Below are 13,189 nucleotides of genomic sequence, written 5' to 3'. Positions count from 1 at the left end.
ATTATGCTCAGTTTTGCTGAATAGATGATTCTTGGTTTTAGTCCTAGTTCCTTTGACTTCTGGAATATCATATTCCACGTCCTTCAATTTCTTAATGTGGAAGCTGATAGATCTTATGTTGTCCTGATTGTATTTCCACAATACTCAAATTGTTTCTTTCTAACTGCTTGCAATATTTTCTCCTTCACCTGGTAACTCTGGAATTTGGCTACAATGTTCCTAGGAGTTTGTCTTTTTGGATCTCTTTCAGGAGGTGATCATTGGATTCTTTCAATATTTATTTTGCCCTCTGGTTCTAAAATCTCAGGGCAGTTTTCCTTGACTATTTCTTGAAAGACGATTTCTAGGCTCTTTTTTTGATCATGGCTTTCAGGTAGGCCCATAATTTTTAAATTATCTCTCCTGGATCTATTTTCCAGGTCAGTTGTTTTTCCAATGAGATATTTCACATTATCTTCCATTTCTTCATTCTTTTGGTTTTGTTTTGTGATTTCTTGGTTTCTCATAAAGTCATTGGCTTCCATCTGTTCCATTCTAATTTTGAAAGAACTCTTTTCTTCAGTGAGCTTTTGAACCTCCTTTTCTATTTAGCTAATTCTGCTTTTGAAAGCATTCTTCTCCTCATTGGCTTTTTGAACCTCTTTTGCCAATTGAATTAGCCTATTTTGAAAGGTGTTATTTCTTCAGCATTTTTTTGGGTCTCCTTTAGCAAGCTGTTGACTCGCTTTTCATGATTTTCTTGCATCTCTCTCATTTCTCTTCCCATTTTTCCTCTACCTCTCTTCCTTGATTTTCAAAATCCTTTTTGAGTTCTTCCATTGCCTGAGCCATTTGGAGGTTCTTCAAAACAAAAGCTACTTCCCTCATTGCTCTTAAAGAAAGTAGTCAAGCTTACAAACACCAATTTAGCTCCTTCCTGAAAAGACTGGTTACACAAAACACCATCACAAATAGTGAAAAAACACATTTATCCAAACAAACAGCAAACAAAAATCAGAGTAGTATAGATTAGAATGTACCAGAAAATACTGAAGAACGAATCATCTCTTTCCTGGGACTGAGATAAGATCTCAGACCAACTGAAAGGCAAACCTCAGTCTCACTTGGGAAGAGATGCTCTCTCTGAATTATGTAGAGAAACAAGGTGAAATAACATAGCTTCCACTATATATCTTTCACTTCCAAAATCTTTTTACATATCTCTCTCATAAAGAATGCTGGAACCAACCCCACCCATTTCACTGGTATTCCGTGTTTAACAGAATCCTTTCCACAAACTAGGGGTACCATATCCTTCCATACTGGAGAGGCAAGCAAGTCTTGGTTGGAATCCTAGGTTAAAGGTATTTGTGCTGAAAGTGAGAAATTTGCTGAAGAGTTCAGAGTAAATCTAGGTAAGAGAGGATGAAAGTCTGAACTGGGGCAATGATACTAAGAGAAGAAGCTAAATTACTGTGGAAGAAGAGACAGGGTGATTTGTTCACTGATTTGATGTGCTGAATAAAGGTCAAAGTAAAGATCCTTTGCTTGGCATGTTACAATGATGGTGGCCTTGTCTACTCTGATGGAGATACTGAGTGCCCTTCCCATGAGCAAGTGCTTAATGTGAGTATATTTCATTGTAGTCCATATATCTTAACCCTAATATCATCATTTATTTTAAAGATATTTATTGTTGGATGCAAAAAAGAAAGTTATTTTGAAGAACAATTTCAAATCTATCAAAACATTCTTGTAAGTTAAATGTTAAAGTGAATATAATTTTCACTCAAAAAGATTCATATGCAGAAATGTGAATTATTCAAAATCTATCTGTCTTCAACCTCCAGAAAATGAGAAAAATGAGGCATTAAATTGAGCCATCTCTGTCATTTAGGATGGCTGATTCTTTATCTCACAAAATTAGAGTATAATGTCAGAAGGCATTTGGTTGATAGTTGAAGAAAAGAATAAATGTGACTGATATTCACATACAAATGTCAGGGCAATAACATAGCAATACTTCTTGATTTGTGTATTCCATACACAAAATCTCTAAACTCCTAAAAAAAAAAAAAAAAAAAGGAAAAACACAAAGAATTTTAGCAACGAATCATAAGGTTTATGAAACCAAGATTAAAATAAAGTTGTCATCTTGCTAAGTGTATCGTAAGCAATTTTTATTGTCCCAATCCAAATGTATCTTTTTGAAAAGGCAAATGCCTAGAAAAGCTTTGTATCACTTTGTGTATGTCCAGACTTGTAATTGCATTGATGACATACACTACTGATATGTGTCTGAGGTGGGATTTGAACCTCAGATTCCTGATTACAAGTCTAGCCTTATATTTACTGATTTATTACTGCAATATACATATATGTACATACATATAAACACATGTTTATGTACATATAGATTTACATATATAATGCATGTATGCACATATGCCATATACACACATTTGTGTGCTAAAAATAACTATATCTTCATTATAAATACAAATCTAGATAAAAGTAAGTGGAGAGTGAGGATGAGAACTTCTCAAGCATTTTTTTATGCGGATTTCTGCCCCCTCCCATTTTCTTCTATAAATTGAAAGTCCATGTTGAATGATGTCACATGCGGGATTTTTCAAGATTAGAAAAACATCTGAGTGTTTCTTTACATGATAAATATCAATATATCTGAGAACCCAAGTTACAAAAATATATTAGGAAAAAGGTATAAGCTCTTGGAATCCCAAGATGAATTCAACAAAGTCTTCCAAGTATCAGAGACAGCAAGGAGGTTTATTACAGGAGTTGTAAACTTTTCCTCAAAGATATATCATTTGTCCCATCTGAGAACAAGTCCTTTCCCTAAGAGCAGCAAGTTGTTCAGATTGTGATGTTTTTATTTTCCTTCACTTGGACAAAAAGTGCAAAGTCAAGTAACATAGTTAATTAAAAAATTTGTGCCTGTCATTTAATATTTGGGGGGGGGAAATTCATTTTTGGAGCTACAACAAATCACTTGAATGAACATTCTATCTTAATTATATAACTGAAGAGAAGGGGTGATCTTGCCTAAGACTGAATGTTTGCTGTAAAAACTACTACAAAGGAGGAAGAAATACTGCAGTAAGGAACTGCCTTAATGGGCAAAGTGCTAGCTTGGGAGTCAGATAGCTTTCTCTGTTTAATATCTTCTGAAATCACCACTACTTCCCTAAATGATAAAATAGAAGTAGCTATGTTTTCATTACCTCTCAATAGCCTCAGGTGGATAAAAGACATAGAATTTGTAGGGAAAAAAAAAACTATGAATCCACAGTGGGAGGAAGACATATTTCAGAACATAAATCATAAATAGAAATGCATATAGTTCACAGAGTACCATTACTTAGGGTAAATTTGTGGCTTGACATTACATAAATTATGAATTCAATTAAGTTGTTTTTTGTCAAGTTAAATATATCTATGTTTTTATCTTAAGGATTCCATTTTCTATGACTTTTGTTAATTGTATTTTATACTGCTCTTCTGCTGTAAGAGGCAATTTCATTACCTGATCTACTTTCTTAGCTGCTCACAGTTGAACCAAGCAGTTGGGGATCGAATATGTTACTCCTCTAGGAAATAAAATCAATGCCAGCAAATTTGTTTGAGCTGGTAGTCCATAAATACATGTGGTTTCCTAAGCAGGTTTCATCATATTTGCACTGTAAGGAGACAGGGACTGAAAAATATAGAGAATTGTTTTCATTAGTAAGAAACAGTATGCTGTGTCTTATTTAAGAATAAGAAACAAGGACAAGTTAGGTGGCACAGTAAAAAAAAAAAAATCACTACTTTGTGTATGGCAGAGGGAGAGTACAATGGTTGCACGCTGGGATGGAGTCAGGAGAAGCTGGAAAAATCTAGGACATCCAGAGAAATCTTATCCCTACCTGTTAAGGACAGCATTGTATTTGAGATTCATCATGACTTTTGTTTGTTGAATAATCAGGTTTTTTTAGGTAGCTTTGGGAATGATGACAAGACGGAATTGGAATAAGATTTTGGATATTATGGACCACTTTGTTGTATATATCCTATAAAGTAATTACTGCACTCAAGCTGGGACGCCAATGGGGTCCTGTCTAAGGTCTCTTCTGGGCCCTCCTATCTTTAGAGTGATTATCAATAGTAACTGTTGCTGTTTCCCTCCAGCCTGATGTTGTTCTTTTTCTTGGCCTCATTAAAGGGGCCATGCCCTGGCTACTTCTTAAACAGGCCTATTCAATGAATGGGCATTACCTCACCCTAAATGAGTATCTGCAAAAACCTTGGCCTAAAGGGCTCAAGGTCTCCCAGTGCATCCTGGGTCATTTCCAGTCATCATAATGAATATCTGGTCACTGGATTCAGATGGCTCTGGAGGAGAAGTGAGGCTGGTGACCTGCACAGCCCTCCCTCACTCAAAACAAAGTCAAGTGCAAGTCATATCTTCACTTCTCTGATGGTATGGTTTTCTTGGGCAATGAAGGACGACCACAACTAAGTGGCGTAGTGGGAGGCCACAAATCAGGAAAACCATCTTCCAGAGTTCAAATCTGGCTCCAGACACATACTAACTGTGTGACCCTGGGCAAATCACTTAGGCTTGTTTGTCTTAGCTGCTCATCTGTAAAATGAGCTGGAGAAAGAAATGACAAACCACCTTGGTACCTTTGCCAAGAAAACCCCAAAAGTTACAAAGAGCAGACATGACTGAAACAACTGAATAATAACAACTGAAGTATATGGCTTGCAAGAAACCTTGCTGGCTTTGCTTTGGTTGAATTCAAGGATCGCAGATGTGCTCCTGATGCTCTTAGAAACTTGAAGAAAGAACATTTTGGGGCTGCCAAGTAATGGGGCAGAGTATTCTGAATTTAAATCCAGACTCAGACACTTACTAGCTATGTGACCCTGGATAAGTTACTTAATTCTGTTTGCCTCAGTTTCTTCATCTGTAAAATAGGAATAATAATAGCACCTATCTCCCAGGACTGTTTTGAGGATCATAAGAGGTAAATTATAATTAGCACAATGTCTGGCACATAGTAAAAGCTATAATTATGATCCACCACCAACACGGCCAAAGGGATATTTATCAAAATAGTTTTTCAGGTCACGCAGTGAACACTACAAAGAAGGAAGCTTTCTCATAGTCAGAGTAGTTCCCTTTCTAATGTTAGAAAAGAAAGGTAATTCATGCGAGAGAAACCAGAACTTATTGCTGCTTAGGTCAAATGAAAGGAAATAGAACATAGCCATTCCAGAAGAGTTATGTATAACAAGTAGTCCTTCATTTGGCTAGGGCATATGAAGAACATTACAAGTTCTGTTTGAGCCTTTATAAGCTCAGTGAATTTTAAAATGTTTTAGCTATTAAATGTTTTATTGTCGTGTAATACTAACACAAGAAAAAATGTGTATTTGTATGGTGCGAAACAGATCATTTAAGACATGATACCATGAATTTTAGTATATAATGCTCCTTTAAGCAAAATTTTGTTTTGAATTGATTGGTATTCAGGTTTTTTGCATAAAGTATTGAAATAAATCTGTAAAACATATAATAGCCAAAGGCATAATATCTTACTGTATCTTTGAAAGAAAAAAAAGGCTAATTACTTTGGAGAGATCCTCATTTTTAAAATTGTTTTTATTCATATCTTTTCTCCATGTTTTACTGTTTTAACATGTATAACTGCATTTAAGTATAAGCAATGTCTTAAAAGTCCTCTTTGAAAAATCTGGCAGGTAAATTGAGAAGTGAAAAGAATACCAAAATAAAATTATATCCTTCAAAAGGAATACTGGAAGTAGAGCATGTATTTTCTGGCCTCACTCTCTCTCAGGGCTAGATCTGCTATATCTCCCTCTCTGTGTACAAAGGTGTCTTTGCAGATCTGTGGGCTGTATCTCTTCTCAAATTTCATTTGTGTGAACCCTCACTAACTCTGGTCTATTTAATCATTTAATACTATGTAATTTTTATGAAGGACTATTTATTGATTTCATAGATAAAGCAAGATTAGGCTTATGATCATTTTCCCCAATAATGCAGGGGTTTCCTCTCCCCATACATTGCCTAAGTCTCTGGTGAAGAAGGCTCATAACTTAACACAGTTTCTACATATATAGCATTGGTCACACCAAGTACACAGCCAGATGCAGCAGAATATCAGATGAGTTTTTCTACTCTCTGTCTTAATGCTACCTCCAGAAGATTGTTCCTTGTTTCACGGGTAATTGATATTGGGTTGACCTCTCCATGTGCAATCATTATCATCATCCTCATCATTGTTATCATTGCAGTTAGTATTTCTATAGAGCTTTTGGGTTTGAAAAATGCTTTACAAATAATTTCTCATTTTATTCACATAACAACATTGAGAGCTTGATCTATTGTTATTCTCATTTTATAGATGAGAAAATTGAGGCAAAGGGAGGCTATATATTACTTACCCAGGGTTGTAAAGCTACTAAGTATTTGACTCTGAATTTGAATTCCACTCTTCCTGACTCCAACTCTTAGCACAGTTCTTTAGTTTCTGAGAGGGTGACAGAGCAAACGCATTTTTAGGAGCTCTAAGGATACAATACACGAGCATTAAAAAGGATCATAGTTCTAAGTGTAAACTGAGTTCTGGACCTGGAGTCAGGAAGATCTGAATTTAAATCCAGCCTAAGATACTTACTAGCTATATGAGCCTTGGCAAATTACTTAACTTCTGTTTGCCTCAGTGTCTTTATCTGTAAAATAGGAAAATAATATTCCCAGGATTATTTTGAGGATCATAGAAGGTAATAATTATAAAGCATTTAGCACAATGACTGGCACATAGTAAATGCTATATAAATGTCAGTTTTTGTTATATACTCAAGATTTAAAGGAAAGCAAATTTCATCTAAAAGAAATAAAGCAGGGGGCGGAGCCAAGATGGTGGAGTAGAAAGACACACATATGCTAGCTCCAAGCACACAGCCCATAAAATATCTGTAAAGAACTCCCAAGAAATTCTGGAGCAGAAGAAGCCACAGAACAATGGAGCAGACAAGATTTCTGTTCCAGAGAGCCCTGAAAACCGGATGCAAAAGGTCCATCGCACTGCGGACCCAGAGCCGAGCCCAGCCCTACCTTGCCCGTGCAGCACCAAGAGGAGCGGATCCGAGCAGGCTTCAGGGAAGGAATCTCCACCTGCCACGCAGGTCCCTCCACCCACAGGCCCAAAAGGTTGGTGAGAGGGTCTTCTCGGCTTGCTGAGAGGGGAGTGCGGTCCCCCCATAACTCAGGCCCCCTTGGGAGGCAGCAGCGGAGGCAGGAGCGGAGGCAGGAGCAGACAGGGGTTCCCCAAGCAGGCAGGAGCTGGAATCCATTGTTGAAGGTCTCCGCATAAGCCCCCTGAGGGAACTGAGCCTGTGAGGCGGCCCTGCCCTCACCTGAGCACCTAAACTTAATCTCACACACAATAGCAACCCTGGCCTCGCCAAAAGTCCTGAGGCTGGGAAGGAGCATGTGAATCTCAGACCTCAAGCCCTGGCTGTGCGGATCTAGAGGTGAAGTGGGTGTGAAGAGAATACTCAGAAGTCAAGTCATTGGCTGGGAAAATGCCCAGAAAAGGGAAAAAATATAAGACTAGAGAAGGTTATTTTCTTGGTGAACAGGTATTTCCTCCCTTCCTTTCTGATGAGGAAGAACAATGCTTACCATCAGGGAAAGACACAGAAGTCAAGGCTTCTGTATCCCAGGCCACCCAATAGGCTCAGGCCATGGAAGAGCTCAAAAAGGATTTTGAAAATCAAGTTAGAGAGGTGGAGGAAAAATGGGAAGAGAAATGAGAGAGATGAAAGAAAAGCATGAAAAGCAGGTCCACACCCTGCTAAAGGAGACCCAAAAAAATGCTGAAGAAAATAACACCTTGAAAAATAGGCTAACTCAACTGGCAAAAGAGGTTTAAAAAATCAATGAGGAGAAGAATGCTTTCAAAAGCAGAATTAGCCAAATGGAAAAGGAGGTTCAAAAGCTCACTGAAGAAAAGAGTTCTTTCAAAATTAGAATGGAACAGATGGAGGCCAATGACTTTATGAGAAACCAAGAAATCACAAAACAAAACCAAAAGAATAAAAAAATGGAAGATCATGTGAAATATCTCATTGGAAAAACAACTGACCTGGAAAATAGATCCAGGAGAGACAATTTAAAAATTATGGGACTACCTGAAAGCCATGATCAAAAAAAGAGTCTAGACATCATCTTTCAGGAAATTATCAAGGAAAACTGCCCTGAGATTCTAGAACCAAAGGGCAAAATAAGTATTCAAGGAATCCACAGAACACTGCCTGAAAGAAATCCAAAAAGAGAAACTCCTAGGAACATTGTGGCCAAATTCCAGAGTTCCCAGGTCAAGGAGAAAATATTGCAAGCAGCTAGAAAGAAACAATTCAAGTATTGTGGAAGTACAATCAGGATAACACAAGATCTAGCAGCTTCTACAATAAGGGATCGAAGGGCGTGGAATAGGATATTCCAGAAGTCAAAGGAACTAGGACTAAAACCAAGAATCACCTACACAGCAAAACTGAGTATAATACTTCAGGGGAAAAATTGGTCTTTCAATGAAATTGAGGACTTTCAAGCATTTTTGATGAAAAGACCAGAGCTGAAAAGAAAATTTGACTTTCCAACCCAAGAATTAAGAGAAGCATGAAAAGGTAAACAGTAAAGAGAAGTCACAAGGGACTTACTAAAGTTGAACTGTTTACATTCCTACATGGAAAGACAATATTTGTAACTTGAAACTTTTCAGTATCTGGGTACGGGGTGGGATTACACACACACACACATGCACACGCACACACACACACACATAGAGACAGAGTGCACAGAGTGAATTGAAGAGGATGGGATCATATCTTTAAAAAAATGAAATCAAGTAGTGAGAGAGAAATATATTGAGAGGAGAAAGGGAGAAATGGAATGGGGCAAATTATCTCTCATAAAAGAGGCAAGCAAAAGACCTTTTAATGGAGGAAAAAAGAGGGGAGGTGAGAGAAAAACATGAAGTTTACTCTCATCACATTCCACTAAAGGAAGGAATAAAGTGCACACTCATTTTGGTATGAAAACCTATCTTACAATACAGGAAAATGGGGGATAAGGGGATAAGCAGGGTGGGGGGGATGATGGAAGGGAGGGCATGGGGAGGAGGGAGCAATTTGAGGTCAACACTCATGGGGAGGGACAGGATCAAAAGAGAGAATAGAAGTAATGGGGGACAGGATAGGATGGAGAGAAATATAGTTAGTCTGATACAACACGACTATTATGGAAGTCATTTGCTAAACTACACAGATTTGGCCTATATTGAATTGCTTGCCTTCCAAAGGGAAGGAGTGGGGAGGGAGGGAGGAAGAGAAGTTGGAACTCAAAGTTTTAGGAACAACTGTCGAGTACTGTTCTTGCTACTAGGAAACAAGAAATAGAGGTAAAGGGGTATAGAAAGTTATTTGGCCCTACAAGACAAAAGAGAAGATGGAGAGAAGGGCAGAGAGGGATGATAGAAGAGAGGGCAGATTGGTGATAGGGGCAATTAGAATGCTTGGTGTTTTGGGGTGGGGGGAGGGGACAAAAGGGGAGAAAATTTGTAACCCAAAATTTTGTGAAAATGAATGTTAAAAGTTAAATTAAAAATAAATAAATAAATAAATAAATTTGAAAAGAAAAAGAAATAAAGCAGATTATTTTTGAATTTGATATTATTTGACTTTTCTTTCCTTTATAATTTATTTTACTTTGTATAGTCATTAGGGGAAAAACTCTGGGGGAAAACTCAGTACTATCTGCAGGTACATTTTATGTGTTCTCTTATGTACCTAGTGATTAACTGGAAAACATGGTTATTTAACTCAAAACAAAATAATGCAGGTGAAATAAGGAGAAGGACATAGTCAAATGTAAAGAACACACACACACACACAACAACAACAACAACAACAACAACAACAACAACAACAAAATAAAACCCGTAAAGATGTGCCAACAATTGAAAGAATTGTAAGAAAGGTATGAATTTTTTAAAGAACTGAAAAGTTGCATTACCTTAAATTTCTTCAGTCACAGTGTTGGTGGTAAGATGTATGTGTTTGGGTGGGTGGTTGTAGGATAGTGGGAGCATTCAGAAAAATTATAGGAAATAACTAACATTTACATAACTCAGTGCTCTATCCACTGCCCCATTATTATGGGTATTTTAATCTATAACCTAGACATAGGAAATAGTATAAAAGAAGGAGAAGAAGAGCAAGGAGAAATAGAAGAATTGGATGGAAAGTATATGGATTGGATAAAAAGAGAAATGGAGAAGTTCATTTGGGAATATACTTGTTATGTGTTGGTCCTTATAGTGAAAAATACTAGGGTCAGAATGGTAGTTTTTCCTTTGTCTGTTTGTCTAGATAGTTCTTTTCTAAAAAAAAAAAAATGTTTATGTCATTGAAAGGGATCTCCATACTCTAAAGAAAATAAGAATGATATGATAGCCTTGTAGGATCATAGATTTAGAGCTCAAAAAGCCTTTGAGGGTAATCTACTTCAAGTCCTTAAGCTGACAAAGGTACACTAATTTTACAGATGAATCAATGAATGAAAAAGTATGTGTTAAATACTAATATTAATAATTTATAAAATTCTTTATAGGGCAGGGTTTGTAATGATGATTCAACCTAATATTTTCCTCCATTAGAACTTCACCCCTCTATCCAGCCCATGGGAAATATGAACACCTGCTAAAAGAAAGTGGTATAATTTTGTAGGTCCTAGAATTAATGAGGCGTTGTTTCCATTTGTACTGCCCTTACCCCTGTCCCCAGATAATCACTTGTTCATGCATAACTAAGGATAAAATTATCACTCCTCTGGGCCTTCTCTTCCTGTCACTATCATTTCTTGTACACTTATTTATGTTCAGTCTCTAGCTCTTTACCAGGTGACTTGGACTTTTACTTTGGAAACCTTGACCCATCCTCTTTTTCTTTCTTGCAGTATGATATTTTTTATATTAATAGCAATCAAAGTCACCAGATTTTCCTACTTAGAAATCTTAAGTCCTTTGAGCACTTAAAATTTATTTCTCTTTGTCCTGCTAACCTGAAATTGTTTTCAGTTAGCAGAACATGTAGATATGGATGAACAGTGAGTATCTCTCATCATGTTTCCTACATGATAGTCACATTCTATTTTTGATGAGCTACTCTCAAATAAGAAACTTTGCCCCAAATTCTTAGCAGGTCCTCAACTGCATACTCTTTACAGAAGAACTGCCCAATCTTCAGTGTCCTCTCTCTAGCCCATTTGCCCAAGATAAAGATCATCATTGACAGGTCTATTTCAAAGGTCTGTGAGAATAATAGCAGAGGCTAACAGACTCGCTCTGGTCTAGGAATGTCATTGTCCTCTCCCAATGACTCAAGATCATTGGGAGGTAGGGAAAGAATGATCCAGGGAAAGAATGATCCACTCAAATGATACCAACATTGCAGTGTATGCCAACCTGATGAAATCTCTTTATTTTCAGGACATAGTTACTAATGCCACTGATTGAGTAATAGCTACTCTGTAGACCTTTGCATTTACTTATTCAGTCCTGTATGACCTCTGTAAGTCTTCTAAAGGAGGGAAAGGAAACAGTAAGCGTTATATATCTATGACTATGACCATAACCCAGTGTGATCCATAAGCACACTGTGTAAAAGACTCAGAAAAATAGTCATGGATTCAGCCATCACTAATGATTGTGACTGTATCTTCACCTTCTGGCGTATATAAATGGTTCAAGTTGTTACTGGATTCTTTGGGAAGGATAATGGAACTAATGCGAAGTTTAAAAAGTTACATTGAGCGTTGCAATTTGCATCCCTTCCAACAAGACTTCTAATCTCTGAAAGATATAAAATAGCACCAGCTATCTCGTTAAGAGTGAATAAATGAAAATAGCTTATTAATCACATATTATTGACCAAGCACTGTTCTCAGTAATGGTCATTGTTGATTGTCCTTCATTTTCAAAGAGGACCATTGTTATCATGGGGTGATATCTTGACTTATGTGTGAATTGGATTTAAGTGAGGCAAAGCTGTCACTCTTTCTTTCAGAGTCATCAAAGTCCAGTAGCAAGATAAAAGTCAAGACAATTAGTGATAGCCCAGGATGCAGTGGATAACCTTGGTGTCCTAGATGTCTGACCATGCTCTACAAGTTCCATGGCACTTGCTTCAGCTCTCTTCATTGGCCACTGGAACAAATTGTTCTCATCTGCCCATTTTTTACATGCTTGGGGTAGACACCCCCCTAACTCACCAATGGGTTTGAGCCCATGAATTACTCTTAGCCTGGTTAAGCCTGTGGCCGCTGCATATGCTACAGCTTCTTGGAGTCACTGGGGAGAGCTGAGTGCCAGGTAGAAACCAAAAGGTGGATGAACAACCCTGAAAAATGCTTAGCAAACTCACACCAGAGGTGCTAGTTCTCTTTAAACACCCCATGCACCCCACTGGTAATATAGATACAAAAGTAAGTTCCTACCCTTTAGTAGCTTAATTTCTAGTTGGGGTGAAAATACGAATAGGGGATTGGCATACAGGGAAGAGGATTATGGTGTTAGAAGTGAATAAGATTATGAATAGAACCATAGGGAAACCAACTGAGAAACTCTTCCCAGGGTCACTGGTAGGGTTGATTTGATTGGATTCTTAGAGAAAAAAAGTGAAAAATGAGGAGAAAGATAGATGCTATACATGAGACAGGTGAAGATGAGATGATTCAGCATATAAACAAACAATCACATCTTCTGGTGTTTGAATAAGGATGTCAGGCACCCATAACGCTATTTTTCTACTATATATAAATAAAATTGTGATAAATAAAATACAATTTCACCCTAGATTTCCTTGTAAATTTTTATCATTCTGTATCACAATGTAGATTATCACATAGAGATTTGCAGCCTTTTGGGATATTGAAAAGGAATCCTTAAAACTTGAAAAGGTTGAGAATTATTGTATATGCTGTTTTTTAAGATTTTGACCAACATCTCTTACAGCTTATAGTACAAAACTCTTCCTAGGTAAACACAAAGAACAGAAGAATACACACAGACATACAGAGAAAATTACTCAGGTAGCCAGACTGCCCAGAGGTCTA

This window comes from Notamacropus eugenii, chromosome 3 (genome assembly GCF_028372415.1).
Source record: "Notamacropus eugenii isolate mMacEug1 chromosome 3, mMacEug1.pri_v2, whole genome shotgun sequence".
NCBI lineage: Eukaryota > Metazoa > Chordata > Mammalia > Diprotodontia > Macropodidae > Notamacropus > Notamacropus eugenii.
This window is presented reverse-complemented; position numbering follows the sequence as displayed.